Genomic DNA, 21,804 nt, shown 5'->3' with positions numbered 1-21,804 from the left:
AACAAGCCCAATTAACCCTTGATCATCTATTTATATATGGCGGGTGGCTGCCAATTTAGCATTATGGAGGTGAGCTCAGGGTGGCTGGGAAGGTGGTGGGGTGGGCACCCACCCGATTTTATGTGCCCCCTGCCGATATCTTGCCCTATGGGGGCAGGTAAAATGCAAGTCCCTTGTTACAAATTTCGGGTCTGGTGTAGATATTTTCTCAGATCAGTATCATTGATTTCTGCTTTGTCTCTCACAATCAGTTCTTTAGTCCGAGGTGACTGACAGCAAAATTCGGCGGTAGGGTTGGATGGTGGGCTGGGTGTTGATGGAAAGCGGGTATAGCAATTTGATTCTATTATTCTATGAGCTGGACGTTGTGATCCTCACACCTGTCCTCACTTGAACTTCAATCTTCCAGTGGATTAAACTCGTGAACACTCATGAGATTACATCGATGTAAAGACAAGAAACTGGCTTATTCTGCAGAGTTCACATATTTGAACAGGATAGTAATTCCAGGCTTCTTAAACTTCTTCTGTAATGCTTCGAATAATGTATAATGTGAGAAAGCACGCTACTTCATCCTTATTAGAAGAGAGGGTATTTATCTTTATTTTATTTTCCTTCTCATTAGCCCCCACTGTTATCTGACCGGATGACATTTTAGGGCAGGATTTTCCGGGCGAGCTCGTCGGGCAGGCCCGGGAGCGGCCGGGAAACAGTCCGCTGCCCGCAATCGGCCCCTGACCCCGATTTCATGCTAGCCGGCCAATCAACGGCCATCCAGCATGAAAGGCGCACTGAGGAGCTTGGCGCTGCAGGGGTGGGGGGGGGCGGGAGGAGGGCGAGCGCTGAAGTCAGCACATGTGCGGCAGAGCGCGCACTGTTAGCTCCCCCATGGCACAGAGCTGCACCAGGGAGCTGAAGAATTGTGGACTCAAAAATAAACATTTTTAAAAAGAGAGAAACATGTCCCCACATGTGACTCAGTCACATGAACAGGGACACATTAAAAATGGTGTGTAAAAATGTTTATTTCCTTTTAATTACTGCTGCAAACCTCATCCCGCCCATGGATGAGGCTTCATAAAAAATCCAAAGGCTGCCTGGCCAATTCGCCCGCCCGCCAACCGTAAGGTTGCTTTCAGTATAGCTTTTAATTATTCGATTAAGGGCCTTACTTAATAGGCCTCTTAATTGTCAGCAAGTGTGCTGCTGATTCTGGCATGCACCCACCGACCAAAGTATCACGCGAGTGTGCGATGACGTTGGGACGCTCGCTCGTGGGACGTAAAATGCCCTTAGTTTCCAGTCTACCCCCAACCTGTATCTTGCAGCCTTTGTTTGAACTGATCTTGAACATATGTCTGTCTGATCTATTTGAGACCTCCCAGGCTGGGTCATTAAATTTGTGGATCCATCTGGCCGAGCCCGAGGAGAGAAAATTAAAACACCTCTCACTCTACCACTCCACCCTTTCCCAAATGTGGGCTCCTTGATGCATAACTCCTGTTGCTTTCAGATAGAATACTGTTAATATTGTTATCTAGACATGGTAATGTTGGAATGCAATGCCTGAAAGGGCGGTGGAAGGTGATTCAATGGTAGCTTTTAAAAGGGAATTAGATATATACTTGCAAAGGAAAGTTTGCAGTTTTCACGGGGAAAAGATTGGGGATTGGGACAAATTGGATACCTTTATCGAAAAGCCAACAAAGGCACGATGAATTGAATGGGCTCCCTCTGTGCTGTAATATTCTATGATCCTACCCTTGATGAGTTGGGTGACAAGGAGTGGTTCCGTAACCACTTCCATTGTTCCAGAATGTCAGGTCAATGCTTAAATGGGTTTACTACTTAATTCTTTTTCTCTTCAGCCCGAGTGCTTGATTTTAACCTTTCCTGAATTCTTCAGTATAATTGACACTCAAATCCTGTTCATGCAATGTATTGCCTATCTCTAATTACCCTTGTGAAGGTAGTGCTGAGGCAACTTCTTGAATATAAGTGGATAGCTTACTAGACAATTCCAGAGAGCGATTTTGACTCAACCACATTGTTGTGGGACTGGAGTCACATATAGACCAGACCAGGTAAGAGTTGCAGATTGCCTTCCCAAAGGGACATTGTGAAGCAGATGGGTTTCTATGGCAGTCCTGTAATTTCATGGTCACCATAACTGATACTAACTTTCTATTCCAGATTTTATTTAATTAATTGAAATTAAATTCCCTAGCCATCATGCTGGGATTTGAACTCATGTCATGGGATTATTAGCCCAGTCTTGCTGAATTATTAGTCCAATAATTTAACCACAGTGCCACCATATCCTAGGCTAGTTCCAATTCTTGGATTCCATCACATTCTGATCCAGTGACAGTGCATCAAGGGCAAAAGGTTTCCTTTCTTCATTCATCTTACTTGAAACAGGCTTTTGCTAAGTTAACCATGGGCAGAATTTTCCCGTTGGCGTGCGGGGGGCGGGTCCTGCACACATGGGCGTAAAATGACGCAAGGCAACGTCAGGCGAGTGTCCTGACGTCACAGTGCGCCATCGCGATATTTCATTGGGCAGGTACGCAATGCTCTCCAATGCGCGCCCGCCATTAATTAACGGGCCACTTAAGGCCCTTGAGGTGCCAATCGATGCCGATTTTTCGGCGCCCGTGCAATCTTCGGGTCGGCGCAATGGGCAGGCGGGTAGGACACATTTGTATAAACCTCATCCACGGGCGGGATAAGAGATCCCAGTGGGGTCGCAAGTGTGCTCTGTCAAATATTGAGTTACTGTTACTTGCCTGTGTGATCTGCAATACTTCAAAACACATTCCAGCTGCTTGGTCTGGACTCACAACCTTCAGGTCAGCACTCCGCAGTGAGGAATCATTTTGAGCCTGCAAGTTTCAGGAAAGCTTCCCTTAGCCTGAGAATGGGAGCTGAACTGTCCACTGAAGGCCTCTCCTCTGAGGAGGAAGGGAAGGCTAGAAGGGGGAGGAGGCCAGGAATGCACATTCAGCCTCCAGGGGAGCCACCTTTGGGAGGTCAGGTGCAGGCTAAAGGGGTGCAGGGCCAAGAGGTAGTCCAAGGCGGAAGGGGCTGCAGAAGACGCCACTATCCTGCTGCCAGGGTTTACAGGCAGTGAAGCAGCTACCTCAATATGTCTGAGGTGCAGTGCCGAAGGAGGCTCCGTCTCTCAAGGGAGACAGTCAACTACATCTGTCAGATGATTGGCCCTGAGATCTCTCCTAACTGTGTGGGTGGACACCCCATGCCAGTGGCTCTGAAGGTCACAGCTGCCCTCAACTTCTATGCCTCTGGTTCCTTCCAGGGCTCGGTGGGTGATCTTTGCGGTGTCTCCCAATCAGCTGTCCACACTTGTGTCAAGCAGGTGACAGACGCTCTGTTCAGGCGTGTATTGACCTTCATCCACTTCCGCTGGGATCAGGCAAGCCTGACACAGTGAGCCAGAGGCTTCGTGGCCATTGCTGGCTTCCCCCGTGTCCAGGGTGCTATAGACTGTACACATGTGGCCATCAAGGCGCCAGCGGGAGAGCCCGGTGCCTTTGTCAACAGGAAGGGCTTTCACTTCATGAACGTGCAGATAGTGTGTGACCACAGGATGCTGATTCTACAAGTCTGTGCAAGCTACCCAGGCAGCTCCCACAACACCTACATCCTCAGACACTCCCAGGTGCCGAGGCTCTTCAGTGCTCCAGCCCGGCTGGATGGGTGGCTGCTGGGTGACAAGGGCTATCCCCTCAGAAGGTGGCTCATGACGCCTCTCCACCATCCAAGAACAGAAGCTGAGCAGTGGTACAATAGGAGCCACACCTCTAAAGGGCTGTGGTGGAGAGCCATCGGTCTTCTCAAGATGCGCTTCTGATGCCTAGACCGCTCAGGGGGCGCACTCCAGTACCCCCCAGATCGTGTTGCTGATAGTGGTTGCATGCTGCACTCTGCACAATCTTGTGCTGGAAAGGGGGGGACACAGTGGACGATGAAGACGTCGACGCAGTGGCTGCGGCTGCACACGATGAGTCCAGCAGTGAATCCGAGGATGAGCATGCACAGGGAAATGCTGAGGGGGTAGACGCTGACCCGGGCATACTCCAGGGAGGCAGGGACACCCGGGAGGCTTTAATCCAATGAACCTTCAGCTCACACACTACATATGGACCTCCAGAATAAGCTTGGGCTGTAGGATCCATATTCGAAACTAAGTGCAAAATCTGCCTCGTTAGGAACATTAACTAAGGTCCTTGTTAATGAAGCTGAATGTCACACAAAACACTCATAACATTATTGGAAACCATCCACCTGCAGAAGAAAAGAGGCTCCCACAGCCAATGGTGACATGTCTGAATTTCTTATCGCAACCAAAGAAACTTAATGAAACAAAGTGAAAAAGGTGTTAAAAATCACACCAACTCATAAAGACATCATCTCAGGCCAAAACAAAAGCCCCAGTGATAAACCCGTGGTGTTCCCAAGGTGTTTTATGTTTACGTTTTCGGGTGCTACGTCTTGGTGCTGACCCCTCGCTGGGACTGGCATCTGAGATAACCTGCTGGCTCTGCTGCTGTCCTGTTGGCCACAATGACCTTGGCGGTCGTCCTCTGGCCCGTGGAGCCTGTGCTGGCCCCGCCTGGGAGGGAGCTGCCAGTTCCACAGTTGGCATCTCCCAAGTCATCGCAGCCTCATCGGATGCTACGGTCACTGGCAGAGGGGCAGAGGAGCTGCTGCCCTCACCCAGAGCGCCCTGAGAGGAGCCCGCAGAGACGACAGGCAGCTGCTGCACCAACATGAGGTCACTTCAGACCTCCCTGCTCACCGTGGATAGATGGGCACCGAGCTGGGAAACTTGGTGCCCAGACCACCTCCCACACTGGCACTGACCAGCTGAGGTCAATGCCGATGTGAGGGCTTGCTGGTCCGAGCGCATCCCCAGGAAGCTCTGATGGGTCCCCTGGAGGAACCTCTCCACGAAAGTCGCCACTCTCTCCATGGATGACGCACGGCACTCGGACATGAGGCTCATTGCTTCAGCAACAGTCCATGTAGATTCCTCCACCACGGACACCAAGCTAAGCATAGCCTCATGTATCTCCCCCAGACGCTCCCGCACACCCGGCCGCATTTCCTGCATTTGCTGCATCGCGGACAACTCCAGAGGCACATCATCAGGCACCAACTGAGCATGTGCCTGGGCCCCTGCAGTCCTCCGACTGCTGGCGCCATGGGCACTCTCTGTCTCTGCCAGCTCCTCCAGCGACTGTGAAGTTCCCTCATCGCTGTGCCCGGGGACACTAGCCGATGTTCTAATTCCCATCGAGGTGCCAGTATCTGTGCTGGTGCCTGCCTGGCAGAGATGGTGTGACACTGGTGAGACTTCAGGGCCCTCAGGTGTGAGAGGGGGCCTCTGCTGCTCCTCCTCCCGGCCCTGCTCCGATGATGCTGAAAGGAAGAACAAGGACATTGGATCAGTTAACGTGGAGACGATGACAATGTGCATCCCTGTCCCCTGGATCATTATGCGCTCATCCTTCCATACGCAATGGTCAAGCCATGTTGCAAACTTCAATCACTGAACATTCAGCACTGCCATGGCTGTTGGGAGGACAATGCTGACCTCACTGCTGGGCAAACATACCTGCCCGTGGCACCCCAGCCTCACCGACACCAGTGGACCTGGGCGCATGGCGCCTCTCCAAATCTAGGGCCTCCTGCTCGAAATGGCTGAGAATTGCTAACTGTGCTGGCCCTCCACCAGTCCTCACCCGCTCAGCGGCATTATGTGCATTCTTCTCCTGAGAAGGAGAGAAGAGCATTGATTAGTGAAAATTGTACCTGGAATCTCTTCACAGACGGCCCACCCCAACCAGACTGGGACATTGCAGGGCTCCAGTGCCCCCTCACCCCGCTGCTGCCGAACACTCACACAAAGATGCCAGGCCTGTTCCCCCCACTTGGCCACATGCTGCCTACGTCACATTAGGCACTACACGGTCTAATCTTCCATAGCCAGGAGGCACCAGCATGTGGAGTGCAGAGGGCAGCAGATCGATCGGTGCCAACGCCACCTTGAAGCTCCCCTCCCAGCATCTCATCACCCTGACTTTGACATGTCCTGGAGTCCAGCACTGTGCCCAGGTGCAGCTCCTCCAGGTTACCCCCAAAACAGTCATGTGGGTCTCAGTGTACCACATGCTGCAGGGGCAGAACTCATCTCATCACCACCCTCTCAGGGTGACCTTGGCATGGGCAATATCTGCTGGCCCACCCAGCGAAGGACACATGATGTCAATGATTCAATTCAGTCACTACACTCAGACTTGCTGGGGGGGGACACCAGGGGGGAAAGCTGACCTGCTGGGTTAAGTGACCAATGCCAACATGGTCCTCACCCTTTCTGAGTGCAACAGGTCATTGAAGCGCTTGTGACACGGGATCCAGGTGCACCGCACTGCGTCGCGGGAGCTCACCACCTCCGCCACCTCCTCCCAGGCACATTTCGTCATGTGGGGGGGCCTCCTCCCCCCATCCTGGGGGACCAGCACCTCCCGCCATGCTGCCACCTCCTCGAGGAGGGCAGCAAGGCAATCATCAGAGAAACGAGATGCACAGTGCCCCCCTGCCCTACCCTCCTGCCCGGCCTGCTCACCAGCAGCGCTCCGGGGAGCACCTCCACTGGCCGTGATTCACAGCCTTTGAAAGGCTGCAGCAACTTTTTAAAACATTGCAGTCCCGCTGCTACCCGCCCACTCCCAATGTCCTCGGGAGCTGCGATTCACGGTGGGCGGGCCTTAATTGGCTCGCCTGCATAAAATGGTGGCGCGGACGCAACCGCGGGCGACGAATAGGTCCACGCCTGCTCCTGTTCCCTCTCTGCCACCACCCCCCTCGCCAGCCAGAAAATTCAGCCCCATATAAATTATTACTATTTTCTCCTTTTTAAAAATTCATTCATGGGATGTGAGCTTCGCGGGCTAGGATGGCATTATTACCCATCTCTAAATGCCCTTGAGAAGGTGGGAGTGAGCTGCCTTCTTGAACCGCTGTAGTCCGTGTGGTGTAGGTACACCCACAGTGCTGTTAGGGAGGGAATTCCAGGATTTTGACCCAGCGCCAGTGAAGGAACAGCGATATATTTCCAAGTCAGGGTGGTGAGTGGCTTGGAGGGGAACTTCCAGGTGGTGGTGTTCCCATGTGTCTGCTGCCCTTGCCCTTCTAGTTGGTAGCAGTTTTGGGTTGCAAGGTGCTGTTGAAGGAGCCTTTGTGAGTTCTTGCAGTGTATCTTGTAGATGGTACACACTGCTGCCATTGTGCGTCGGTGGTGGAAGGAGTGAATGTTTGTGGATGGGGTGCCAGTCATACGGGCTGCTTTGCCCTGAGGGTGTCGAGCTTCTTGAGTGATGTTGGAGCTGCACTCATCCAGGCAAATGGAAAGTATTCCATCACAGTCCTGACTTGTGCCTTGTAGATGGTGGACAGGCTTTGGGGAGTCCGGAGGTGAGTTATTTGCCACAGAATTCCTAGCCCCTGACCTGCTCTTATTGCCACAGTATTTATATGGCTAGTCCAGTTCAGTTTCTGGTCAATAGTAACCCCCAGGGTGCTGATAGTGGGGGATTCAGCGATGGTAATGCCACTGAATGTCAAGGGCTGATGGTTAGATCCTCTCTTGTTGGAGATGGTCATTGCCTCACACTTGTGTGACACGAATGTTACCTGACACTTGTCAGCCCAAGCCTGGATATTGTCCAGGTCTTGTTGCATTTGGACATGGACTGCTTTAGTATCTGAAGAGTCGCGAATGGTGCTGAATATTGTGCAACCATCAGCAAACATCTGCACTTTTGACCTTATGATAGAAAGAAGGTCATTGATGAAGCAGCTGAAGATGGTTGGGCCTAGGACAATACCCTGAAGAACCCCTGCCGTGATGTCCTGGAACTGGGATGATTGACCTCCAACAACCACAACCAGCTTCCTTTGTGCTAAGTATGACTCCAATCAGCAGAGAGTTTCCCCCCTGATTCCCATTGACACCAGTTTTCCTCGGGCTCCTTGATGTCACACTCAAGCAAACGCTGCCTTGATGTCAAGGGCAGTCACTCGCACTTCACCTCGAGAGTTCAGCTCTTTTGTCCATGTTTGAACCAAGGCTGTAATGAGGTCAGGAATTGAGTGACCCTGGCGGAACTCAAACTGAGCGTCAGTGAACAGATTATTGCTGAGCAAGTGTCGCTTGATAGCATTGTTGATGACCCCTTCCATCATTTTACTGATATTTGAGAGTAGACAGATTGGGCAGTAATTGACCGGGTTGGATTTGTCCTGCTTTTCGTGTGCAGGACACACCTGGGCAATTTTCCTCATAGCTGGGTCGATGCCAGTGTAGTAACTGTACTGGAACAGCTTGGCTAGGGGTGTGGCAAATTCTGGAGCACAAGTCTTCAGTACTATTGCCGGAATATTGTCAGGGCCCATAGCCTTTGCAGTATCCAGTGTCTTCAGCTGTTTCTTGATATCACATGGAGTGAATCTAATTGGCTGAAGACTGGCATCTGTGAAGTTGGGGTGCTCCAAAGGAGGCCAAGATGGATCATCCACTTGGCACTTCTGGCTGAAGATTGTTGCAAATGCTTCAGCCTTATCTTTTACATGATGTGCTGGTTTCCCCCATCACTGAGGATGGTGATGGTGGTACCTGGGACATTAGCTGTAAGGTATGATTCCCTGAGTATGGCTATGTCAGACTGTTGCTTGACCAGGCTGTGAGACAGCTCTCCCAATGCTGGCACAAGCCCCTAGATGTTAGTAAGGGTTGGAGGGTTGACTTGCAGGGTTGACAGAGCTGAGCTTGCCATTATCGTTTTTGGTACCTAGGTCGATGCCTGGTGATCTGTCCCGTTCCCTTTTGACTTTCCAGCGATATGATACAACAATGTGGCTTGCTGGATCACATTGCTCTGGATCTGCAGTCACATATAGGCCAGACCAGTTAAGGACAGCAGTTCCCTTTCCTTTTCTAAGGGCCATTAGTGAACCAGATGGGTTTTTATGACAATCAACACCATGGTCATCATTAGGCTTTTAATTCCAGATTTTTATTGAACCCAGGTCCCCAGACCCCCTTTACCCTGGGTCTCTGGGTTACTAGGCCAATGACCATACCACTACACCACCTCCTCATCCTCCTATATGCTTTGCACAATTTTATGATCCAGGTATTCTGCCACTTTTTAACTGTTGAGAAATGATTTCTGGAAAGCAATAACATGAAAGTGGCAGGATCAGGCCCTGACCTAACTCTCGAATGGACTAAGACCAACCTATGGAATACTGCACAACAAAAACAAAAACAAAAATACCTGGAAAAACTCAGCAGGTCTGGCAGCATCGGTGGAGAAGAGCACAGTTGACGTTTCGAGTCCTCATGACCCTTCAACAGGTTCTGTTTTTGTTTTTGTTTTGGATTTCCAGCAACCACAGTTCTTTGCTTTTATCTCTATGCAACACTGCAGCTTATTTACAGTAGTTTTGAATTTGACTTTATGTCATATAATTCCACTCTGATTGAAGATACATTTTGAAATTTTCCAAATGGATCAATGGACAGCCTACAAAACACAAGAACTCGATCTTTAAGAATTTTAATGTTAGTCATGGTGTGCCACTGCCATCTACTTATCTTAACAGACACAGAGCTCCAACCATTAAATGACAGTAATTCATTGTCGCTGATCAAAGTGCAACCTGCAATGATGTACAGTCAGCAGTTTAACTTCGGTCTACTCAAGGCACCTCACGCTCCACAGATATTGGTTTGGGAGCAGTAACCAAATAAAATCATATGTGAGCTTTGGATGTAATTTGGACAATTTAAAGAGGAACTTTAATGTTGGACTAAGTCGTCTGTAATGTTGACCAACAGTGTGCTTGTAATCTGTATCTCTGTTCTTAGTCTGTTTGTATTTTTATTTGCAGGTCCAAAAAAATATTTGCAAAAATACAACAAAGAGCACCAAGGACTGGACAGAGAATATGAGGAAAAATAATAGAATGTTTGCCTGTTTACTGATTATAAATACCCTTCCTAATGCTGTGGAATGGACACACCCAAAGTAATCACTTTGGCCTCTGTCACATAGTGGCATCCATTCTGAATTGAAAGGGGACAGTGCTGACCTATTTGTGAAAGCAAATATTAAAATGTTTCAGGAAAAGTAAAGATTAGAACAATCAATGATATGCCTCAATGCAGTTAAACAAATTTTACTATGAATGCTTATAAAGCATGGTAACAAGATTTTTGCATACCTTCCTGGCACAATTGTTAATAGAAAACAGCCAAAATACTTCAGTTTCATTTATTGAAAAAAATAAAATGTGGAACGTGTTCCAAGATAGTAGTACTTATCAGAGTTGGGATAATGATTAGCCCCTCAATAGACAGGCTGTTTAATCCAAGATTTAAAATAATGAAAGATCAGCTATTAACCATTTTAATGCCATTAAATGCCTGCTGACCAAATTTCGTTGAAAAAGACAAAGCAAAACAAGATCTTATTTTCAAAATGAAAAAGGATCAAATTAATGCACCATTCATTTTATAGTCACACAATGAAACAGATGTGATACAGGGAGATTTATCAGATTGAGGTTAATCTTGCAACCAGATGCCTTCACTGAGTGCTCTGTATGTTGTGCTTGTTTTACAATCATTAGATAAGCATGTTATTTTATTGAGATGATCATTTAGTTTAATTTACTAAAGTAATTTCCAAAGAAAACTTTTTAAAATGCTGACAAACATAGGTTTAACAAAGCCACTGAAGTTTAAAATAGGAAGCTAAAATTTCTTTCTTTCATTTCGGCTGTTCCTTCTCAATCAAATGAATTGTTTCAATAGGCGCCCACCTCTAACACCAGAAACTAAACAGATTGCTTTGAGGATCATGATCAACAGTCAGGATGCACATTGTTAAATGTAGAATTTGTGTTACTTGAATTGGCTTTATATCACACAGGATTAAAGGATGTATGTTCCTGAATTAGTTTTGACAAGAATATAAACAATCTTGCAGTATCTTGAGAATATCTAAAAGTAAAGCGATAACTGAGATTTTTCTATGTCAGCTGTAGGTAATCCAGTTTGTACGCTCTAGTGAAAAGTATGTTAGCCTCAAAGCTAGCAAATATACCAATAGTTCCTGTGTACAGAATAAATTCAAAGCACATTTTTGCTACCAAAACAGCATTGCCCACAGTTAGGAATCATAGGATCTATTACTAACAAGGTTATTATTGTACAAAAAGCTTTTTAAAAAGTTTCTAAAATGTCAATAAATATAAATTAATGTAGGAAATTGAACAATAATGGTTTTCAGTGAGGGATAAAAGTCTTGCTAATTTGTTTTAAAACTTTTCAATTTAAATTACCAATTTCTCAACGGCATTTTTTTCCATTCAGGAATGCACATAAATAATGTGCATGGTTGTACTTAAATTATAAGCAAAACTATTTTGTTGTTTTATAACTTTCAATACATTTAATTAGATGCAACCTGGGCTGAAAAATGTTTAAGAACCACTATGCTGAAAATACAGACCTTCCATATAAATGTCAATATTAAATCTACCACAGCATCTTCAGTTAATAATGATTGCCTAAGGAAGTGTGGTCCCGGCATGGTAAATGCAAGCGCTGTTCCTGACAACATCCCCAGCTAACAAGACTCTCAACTCTGAATTTTTGCTGCCTTATCCTGTGCATTGTCAAAAACCAAACCTAGCCTGAAAAATGTATGGAAACAGCTTAATTGCATCCTATTTTGCTGAATGATAAGTCATGTTTTCTTTGCGGTTTGTGAGTGCTCACAGTTAATTTAAGAATCCCAAAATATGCTTATTGCTTTTCTGTGGAATAGTGGTGCAATGAAGGCAATGATAAGAGGGATAGCTGCCTCCAGAATTGACCCAATACTGAAAGACAGCACAACCTGATGAGTTCGAGATGAAAAGCTTCGACAAAATGTCTTTTCCAGCAATACTCAAGTTCTGTACTACCAAATGACCACTTGTAAAACTAAATAAATTAATTTCCCACAAGCTTAAGAATTCTGCAGTACATCTGATACAGAAGTTAATCGTTAGCTTTGAACTTCTTGTACATACAGAGTTCCTTTTCTTTTGAATGCTTGGTTACAACATGCCAGCACTGACACAAAGAGCTGAACTTTCCCAGTCCCATGGAGACAGGGTTGGCGATAGAGGGAGTGGCTGGGAAAATAGGAGGTTGGCGCATCGGGATGGCTCCCTGACACACTCCCACTGTCGTGGAACTTTCCCAGGGGTGGGTGGGAACCTGCTTGGCTGCCTGCCTCTGCAATTAAGATAAGTAAGGCCCTAACTGGGCCGGATTTGTGACAGCGCATGTATTTAACCAACTGTGTGGCATGAATGTTACTTGCCACTTGTCAGTCCAAACCTGAATGTTATCCAGGTCATGCTGTATGAGGGCATAGACTGTTTCCTTGTCTGAGGGTTTCAGAATGGAACAGAGCACTGCGCGATCATCAGTGGACATCCCCACTTCAGACCTTATGATGGAGGGAAGGTCATTGATGAAGAAGCTGAAGATGATTAGGCCTAGGATAATGCCCTCAGGAACTCCTGCAGCGATGTCTTGAACCTGGGTTGAATGGTCTCCAACAACCGCAACTATCTTCCTTTGCTCCAGGCATGACTCCAGCCAGTGGAGAGTTTTCTCTTCAATCACTACTGAGTTCAATTTTGCTAAGTCTTCTTAATGCCATACTTGGTCAAATACTGCCTTAATGTCAAAGGTAACCACTCTCACATCACCTCTAGAATTCAGCCCATTTGTCCATGTTTGGACCAAGGCTGTAATGAAATTTGGGTCAAAATTTTACAGGACGGGGACAGGGCCATAACATGTGGTGAGCCATTCAAAACTCTTTTGACTTCAGTGGAACCATAAAATCCCAACGCTGTGAGGGGCCGTAAAATTCTGCCCTTGGAGTCAATTGGTCCTTGCCCAAACTGAACATTAATGAGCAGTTTATTGGCAAGTAAGTGCAACCACAATAGTACTGTCAACGACACCTTCCATCACTTGTTGAAGATTGAGGGTACAATGATGGGGCAGTAATTGGCCAGCTGGATTTATCTTGCTTTTTATGGTCAGGACACACCCAGGCAATTTTTCACTTTGTTGGGTAGATGTCAGTGTTGTAACTGGTACTAGAATAGCTTGGCTAGAGGTGCAACCAGTTTTGGAGCACAATTCCAGTACTACAACTGGGATGCTGTCCTTTGCTGTATCCAATACGCACAACCATTTCTTGATATCCTTTTGAGTGAATTGAATTGGCTCAATACAGGCTTCTGCAATGGTTGGCCCTCAAGAGGAGGCCAAGATGAATCATCTAACACTTCTGCATGAAAATGGTTGTGAACGCTTCAGCCTTGTCTTTTGCTTAAGTCCTGGGTTCTGTCATCATTGGCGTTGGGGATGTTTGTGGACACTTCTCCTGCCATTAGTTGTTAATTGTTCACTTCCATTCATGACTGGATGTGGCAGTATGGCAAAGTTTTGATCTGATCTGTTGAATGTGGGATCACTTAATTATGTCTACAGCATATGCTGCTTCTGCTGTTTATCATGCATGGAGTCCTGTGTTGTAACTACACCAGATTGGCACCTCATTTTTAGATGTTTCTAGTGTTGCTCCTGGCATGTTATTCTATACTCCTCATTGAACTGGTGTTAGTGAATTGGCTTCATGCTAATGGTAGAGTGAGGGATATGTCTGTCCAGAAGATACAGATTGTGTTGACATACAATTCTTTTATTTCTGATGGCACACAGATTCTCATGGATGCCCAGTTTTGAGCTGCCATTTTTGTTCTGAGTCTATCCCATTTAGAATCATAGTAGTGCCACAAAACACAGTGGAGGATGTAGTCAGTGTGAAGATGGGACTTTGTCTCCACAAAGGCTGCCGGGTTGCCACTCCTACCAGTACTGTAATGGACAGATGCATCTGCAGCAGGTAGATTGGTGAAGACAAGGTCAAGTAGTTTCCTTCATGTTGGTTATTTCACCACCTTCCGCAGGCCAAATCTGGCAGCCAAGTCCTTCAGAGCTTTGCCAGTTCAGTCAGCAGTGGTGCTACTGAGTCACTTTCAGTTTGAAAATGGAAGTCCCCTACCTAGAGTACATCCTGTGTCCTCGCTATCCTCGCTGTTTCTTCAATATGGAGTTGAAGGAGGACAGTAGGTGGTAAACAGCAGGTTGTTTCCATGTTTGACCTGATGCCAAGAGACTTCATGGGCCAGAGTCAATGTTGAGGGTTCCCAAAGCCACTCCCACCACCCCCCCCCACCCCCCCCACCCCCCCCCCCCCCCCCCCCCCGCCCCCTCTATACCACTGTGCTGCCATCTCTGATTGTTCTGTCCTGCAGGTGAAAATGGACAAACATAGCAACAATGATGGATTCTGGGACATCGGATGTAAGGTATGATTTGGTGTGTATGGCTATGTCTGGCTCTTGCTTGACTAGTCTGTGAGACAGCTCTCCTAATTTTGGTGCAAGTCCCCAGATGTTAGTGAGGAGGACTTTGCAGGATTGCTGACTGGGCTGGGTTTGTATTTGCTGTATCTGATGTCTTGGTTGATGCTGGGTGGCCAGTCAAGTCTGATTCTTAATTATAGCAGTTTATGTAGCTTAGTGACTTGCTAGGCCATTTTGGAGGGCAGTTAAGAGTCAATCGCACTGCTGTGGGTCTGGATTCAGAAATAGGCCAGACCAGGTAAATCAGATTTCCTTCCCTAAAGGGCATTAGTGACCAGGTGGATTTTTATGACAATCTGGTGGTTTCATGATGATACTAGCTTTTTCTTCCAGGTTTGTTTAGTTAATGTAATTTAAATTTGCTAGCTGTCATGGTGAGATGTGAATTCAGGTCTCTGGATCATCAGTCCAAGCCTCTGAATTCATAGTCCAGTAACATAACCGTTATACTACCAAACCCACAAAATCTAGCACGAAGTGTGATGGTCCTTTCAATTTTGTCATCTCCAGGTGCCAACGCTCTCAATGCTGAGGCAATTGGATCTCATAGTTCTCATCTTTGGTTATAAACCACTGCACATCCTTACCCTGCCATACTTTAGTGATCTCTTTCTGCTGGCTGTTTCTATTTATATTCTTCAGTTCTCAGTTGCTATCCTTATCTTTTTGCTGCTCTTTGCTCAGCTACTACATTCTGCCCTCTTGAACTCCCTACCCACTATCTACTTTCATGCCCTTTTTTTTTTGAATGGCTTTTCATGACTCGCTGAGAAACTTTGCATGTCACCACCAGATTTCACCTCTATTCACTTCTTCAAAAAAGTATATGCTGGCTATTTAGTCCACAAATTCCTCTCAATGATGGAATCTGTATTCCTAGCAGGTGACTCATTCCCATTTTTTCTTTGGCATGTTTAAGGGTCTCTCTTATCTTCCAGGTTCCAATTCCCATCAGTGATGTACCCCTGAAGCATTAAGATACCTACCATCTCTATGGGTACCAAGGGACTGGTATTATTCCACAATTTGCTCTTTTATTTTAAGGTTTCCAGCATTTGCAGTTTATTTTTTCATTTGACAGTAATTATCACGCTATGCGAAAGGGCTATTTTAAGATAACCACGTTTATTTGTCAGCAATATTTTACGTTTAACAATATGTTTCTATTCTATCACCAAGTTATTTATGCATTTCAGAAACTTCTTTCCATTAATAAAAATATAATGCGAAGAGGTGTAAAGTTATCAACGAAAGCAAAATACTGCAGATGCTGGAAATCTGAAATCTCTCCACAGATGCTGCCAGACGTGCTGAGTTTTTCTAGCATTTTCTGTTTTTATGTAAAGTTATCAACTTTGGTAGGAAAAATAAAAAAGCAGGATACTTTTTAAATGGTGAAAAACCTGGGGAATGTTGGTATACAGGGGGACCTGGGGTCTTTGTATATAAATTATAGAAATTTAGCATGCAGGCACAGCAAGCAATTAGGAAGGCAAATGATATGTTTGCCTTAATTGTAAAGGAAGTGGAGTACAAGAATAAAGAAGCCTTACTGCAATTATATAGGACCTTGGTGAGAAGTGCTGTGAACAGTTTTGGTCTTCCTACCCAAGTATGGATATGAGGACACAGTTGCCTTAGAGGGACCAATGGAGGTTCATTGGACTGGTTGCTGCCCTATTGGGGATTGTCCTGTAAGGAGAAACCAGGCCTATATTCACTAGTGTTTAGGCGAATGAGGGGTGATCTCACTAAAACATATACAATTCTTAAGGTTTTTTTTATTCTTTCACGGGATGTCAGCAATGCTGGCTGAGCCAGCACTTATTGCCCACTCCTAATTGCACTTGAGAAGGTGGTATTGAGCTGTCTTCTTGAACTGTTGTAGTCCATGTGGTGTAGGTACACCCACAGTGCTGTTTGAAAGGGAGTTCCAGGATTTTGTCCCAGTGACAGTGAAGGAATGGTGATATAGTTCCAAGTCAGGATGGTGTGTGACTTGGAGGGGAACTTGCAGGTGGTGGCATTCCCATGCAACTGCTGGCCCAGGTTGCGGGTTTGGAAGGTGCTGTTGAAGGAGCCTTGGTGAGTTGCTGCTGTGCATCTGGTAGATGGTATACACTATGCCACTGTGCATTGATGGTGGAGGGAGTGAATGTTTAAGTTGGGTTGCCAATCAAGCGGGCTCCTTTGCAGCGTACATCCCCACTTGTGACCTTATGATGGAGGGAAGGTCATTAATGAAGCAGCTGAAGATGTTGGGCCTAGGACACTACCCTGAGGAACTCACGCAACGATGTCCCGGGGCTGAGATGATTGACCTCCAACAGCCACAACCATCTTCCTTTGTGCTCGGTATGTCTCCAACCAATGGAGAGTTTCCCCCCTGATTTCCATTGACTACAGTTCTGCTAGGTGCCACACTCGGTCAAAGGCTGCCTTGATGTCAAGGGCAGTCACTCTCTTCTCACCTCTTGAGTTGAGCTCTATTGTCCTGGTTTGGACCAAGGGAGCAGGTTATTGCTGAGTAAGTGCTGCTTGCTAGCACTGTTGACGATACCTGCCATCACTTTACTGATCATTGAGAGTAGACTGATGGGGTGGTAACTGGCTGGGTTGGATTTGTCCTGCTCTTTGTGGACAGGGTATATTGTCCTGTCCACAAAAAGCACATTGCCGGGTAGGTGCCAATGTTATAGCTGTAGTGGAACAGTTTGACAGGGTAGATGCTGGGTGAATGTTTCTCCTGGTTGGGGAATCTAGAACTAGGGGTCAAAGTTGAAGAATAAGGGTTGGCCATTTAGAACTGAGATGAGGAAAAATTTCTTCATTCAAAAGGTTGTGAATGTTTGAAATTCTCTACTCCAGTAAGTTGTGGATGCTCAGACATTGAGCATATTCAAGACAGAGATTAATAGATTGTTGTATACTATTGGGATCAAGGGATATAGGGTGGTGCAGGAAGGTGAATTTGAGTAGAAGATCAGCCATGAATCTTGGTGAATGATGAAACAAGGTTTGAAAAGTCAAATTGTCTACTCCTGCTCCTATTTCTTATGTTCTTAAACTGAGCACATAAATTGCAGTAAAACTGAATTCACTACTGTAATATGAGCTTTGTCCATATGTTGTGGAGTATCACTGTTGTATTGCGTTTATGTACAATCTCAGATGACCAAGAACTGCCTGTGGAAAATATGAGCTGGCTGAATGGAAGATTTTCTCGATATCCCATAGAGGTGGTGATGTCATAAGCAACACTTTCTGTGTGGGTAGGTAGCACAACTATGATTCAGGTTAAGGAGAATCACTTTGTCATACTAATGTTACCATCAAAACTCCCACACCTTTGAATCACAGTAATTGCTGAAAAATATATTTTTCTTAAAGACAGGTGAGTCAGTGATCAAAATGATACCGCTCTGCAAATACCAAAATGATGCCTTTCTGTGACATCTGTTTGAACTGAAAAACTGTCATAAACGCTTGTAAATAATCTTACAAGTGTGAAAGTTTTGAAAGTATTTTACTATAATCTGATTTCCCTAACTAGCCAGCATGGATGAAGTTTTCCAATTATTTTTCTCTATTATGAAGCATTACTTATTCATGAGCAGTAGAGGCATGTCAATTATTTTGTTTATTTCGTATGAATGAAAAATGCCTGGCCTATCTTCACTGGCGAGATATTCTATTTATTTTATGAGCACTTTACTCTCAATATAATCCTCAAAGAAACCTCTCGAAAAAAATTGAGAATTAATCCGGCATGTTGCTGCTAACTATTAATCCTTATCTCATATGCATCTACTTTCACTTTCGCTTTTCACAAGTTAAATATTCATCCTTTGACTGGTAGATTTCTCTTCATAGTCCCAGAATAAATTATATGTTTTTAAATTAGATTATCAAGAAGGTATGTACTCACTCTTCAAGGTGGATGTGGTTTTTGCACCCATGACGTTGGCAGCTTAGACCACATACGACATGTCTCGCAGTTATATACCACACACTACATTAGAATTTTTCGTCATCTTTGTTTAAATCACGGTCTTAATATAAGATGATGCTTTTCCTTTGTGTGGTGCTTGCTGTGGTGGTTTTTACTTCCATTGAACAAGTGAATAATTTTTCCCTTCCAAAGATGGAGTGAAAGAAACTCCAAACAGGAGATGGGAAACAGAATTGTTGACATTGTGCATCAATAACCTTTTCCAATGACTACCTCACTGTGTCACACTAGTTAGGTTGGGTATTTTTCATCAATGGAACCATACAGGGGTTGATTTACAATGAAACACACTGTGCCATGGCACAGGGTCCCCAAACAAGGGGGCCCTAAAATGAATGAATTTCAAGTGTAAGGAGCAGAAACAAAAACAAAAATACCTGGAAAAACTCAACAGGTCTGACAGCATCTGCGGAGAGGAACACAGTTAATGTTTCGAGTCCGTATGACTCTTCATCAGAACTAAGGAAATATAGAAATGTGGTGAAATATAAGCTGGTAGAGGGGGGTGGGACAGGTAGAGCTGGATAGAGGGCCAGCAATAGGTGGAGGCAAAGAAGAGATTGCCAAAGATGTCATAGACAAAAGGACAAAGGGGTGTTGACGGTGGTGATATTATCTAAGGAATGTGCTAATGGGGACATTAAGGGTAGCAAGCAGGACAAGCTAGTGGCAGATGGCCCTAGTGGGGTGGGGAGGGGGGGAAGGGATTGAAATGGGCTGAAAGGTAGAGGTAAAACAGATCGAAATAAATTTAAAAATAGGTGGGAAAAGAAAAAAATATATATTTTTTAAATTATAAATTATTGGAAAAAGGGGGATCGGAAAGGGGGTGGGGATGTAGGAGAGAGTTCATGATCTAAAATTGTTGAACTCGATATTCAGTCCGGAAGGCTGTAAAGTGCCTAGTCGGAAGATGAGGTGCTGTTCCTCCAGTTTGCGTTGAGCTTCACTGGAACATTGCAGCAGGCCAAGGACAGACATGTGGGCATGAGAGCAGGGTGGTGTGTTGAAATGGCAAACAACAGAGAGGTCTGGGTCATGCTTGCGGACAGACCGAAGGTATTCCGCAAAGCGGTCAAGGAGCAGAGTCTGGTTAAGGCAGGCTTGTCCAACCCGGCCCCCAAAGTCCCTTGATGCGGCTCCTCCCGATCTAGTTTTCAAAATGCTGGTCAAACAGGTAAGCTGGATTGGAAGATTGTTCTCGCAGCCTTTCCTCCAATCACAGGCCACTCCTCTCCCACATTTGCTGCTGATAGGGGGTCTAGGGGGAAAAAATGAAGCTGAGCACAGGACCCCACTCACTGTAACTCTGCCACTCGAACCATATGTATAGAATAGGGGTGATTTTAACCCACTCAAAGTCATTTCACTTGCACAGTGAAATCAGGTCCAATATGACCTGATTTGCTATTTTACTAGTGGTAATTAGAAATAAAAAGACTCTTTATAAGTCAGTGATAAAACATTTGATACCTATGCCTGCTGCCAAATCTCTTTAATCACCTGTTCAAAACCTGAATCCCATTTATGCTGTTTTCCGGTTATGCACCAGTTTATCTTTAAAATATGTTTAACATCTGATAATCTAAAAATTTTGTTGTTGAAGTGCACCTATAATTTTTATGTTTTTGAATTAGTAGAATAATTTAGCAGGTGATGTTTGCATACAAAGTTTAAGCTGCTAGAATCTGTTTAACAAACATATAAAAGCAAAATACTGTGCATGTTGGAAATCTGAAGCAAGAACAGAAAATGCCAAAATACTCAATGTGTCAGACAGCATCTGTGGAGAGAAAAACAGAGTTAATTTTTCAGGTCTGTTGAAGGGTCATGGAATATAAGAGCTCGGAGATTCATCTGGAACTGTATAAAACACTAGTTGGACCACAGCTGGAGTGTTGCATGCAGTTCTGGTCATTACACAATAGGAAACATGTGTTTGCAGCAGAGAGGGTACAGAGGAGATTTACAAGGATGTTGCCTAGACTGGAGAATTTTACATGTGAGCAAAGATTGGATAGGCTAAGGTTGTTTTCTTTGGAACAGAGGAGGCTCAGGGAAGACCAAATTGAAGTTTATAAAATTAGGAGAGGTCCAGGTCGATTGGGTAGAAAGGCCCTATTCCCCATGGGTCAGGGTTCCATAACCAGGGGGCATAGGTTTAGAGTAAGAGGTAAAAGGTTTAGAGAGGATTTTTCTTCAGCCAGAGGGTGGTGTGGATCTGGTGCTCACTTTCTGAAAGACGGGTAGAGACAGAAACCATCATAACATTTGAGAACTATGTGGATATGCAAATGATGTGCCATGGCCTGCAAGGCTGCTGACTAAGAGACAGAAAGTGGGATTTGGCTGGATGGTGACTTTTTGGCCAACGTGGACAAGATGGGCTGAATGGCCATCTTCCATACTGTAAATTTCTATGATTCTATGATCTTAGCTGCTTATTGTAGGGCAGGGCTGAGCATTGCCACAGGACAGTAAAAATTAGAGTCATCGTAAGGCAATTTGAATACAATTCCAATTAACTCATTCAGGGCAGCATTGGTGGCAGCCTAGGAACAAGGTGTTCACCAGTCCCATCAGCTGCATTTAGTGTTTGAACGAGGGAGCTCACAGAAAAAGACAAGGGATTTGTACCCTTATTGATGCAACTCAAAAACAATACAGCGCTTCATTTCACCAAAAATTTCTACTGCATTTCAGATGTCAGCCTGTTCAGCAGTGGCACTCTTGCCTTAAGTCAGCAGATCAAAGGTTCAAGCTCCATCCCAGAAACAAGCAATTGATCTGGACTGACACTTCCATGTAGTACTGAGAGAATACTGCACTGTCAGAGGTACACAGGAGTATAGGAACAGGAGTAGACCATTCAGTTCCTTCCAGATGAGACATTAAACTGAAGTCCCGTCTGCCCTCTAAGATGGATCTAAAAAAATCCCATGGCATTATTTGAAGGAGAGCAGGTCTCTTGACCAATAATCACTCCTCAACAAAACAGATCAGCTGGTCATTTAAAACACTGTTGGACTTTCCTATGTGTAAACTGGCTGCTGCACTTACATTTATTACAATTAAAAAATACTTTATTGGCTGTGAAGTACTTTGGAACATCCTAAGGTCATGAAAGATACTAGGTAAATTCAAGCCCTTTCTTTTTGAGCAGTGAAAAATATCAACACAGTGGTAGGAAAGCCTAA

General features: G+C 45.3%; 1 long non-coding RNA gene across 1 annotated transcript in view; it reads left to right on the top strand.

Moving 5' to 3' along the window:
* Positions 1 to 10,176, top strand: part of LOC144689241 (uncharacterized) — a 39,655-nt gene extending 29,479 nt beyond the window's left edge. The window contains exon 4 of the long non-coding RNA XR_013578605.1: positions 9,982 to 10,176. This is a non-coding gene — a long non-coding RNA (uncharacterized LOC144689241). The remainder of the gene's footprint in view (positions 1 to 9,981) is intronic.
* Positions 10,177 to 21,804: the final 11,628 nt, after the last annotated feature.

The sequence above is a fragment of the Cetorhinus maximus genome, chromosome 13, assembly GCF_964194155.1.
Source record: "Cetorhinus maximus chromosome 13, sCetMax3.hap1.1, whole genome shotgun sequence".
NCBI lineage: Eukaryota > Metazoa > Chordata > Chondrichthyes > Lamniformes > Cetorhinidae > Cetorhinus > Cetorhinus maximus.
The sequence above is the reverse complement of the archived record's forward strand: the minus strand, read 5'-3'. Positions and strand labels throughout refer to the sequence as shown.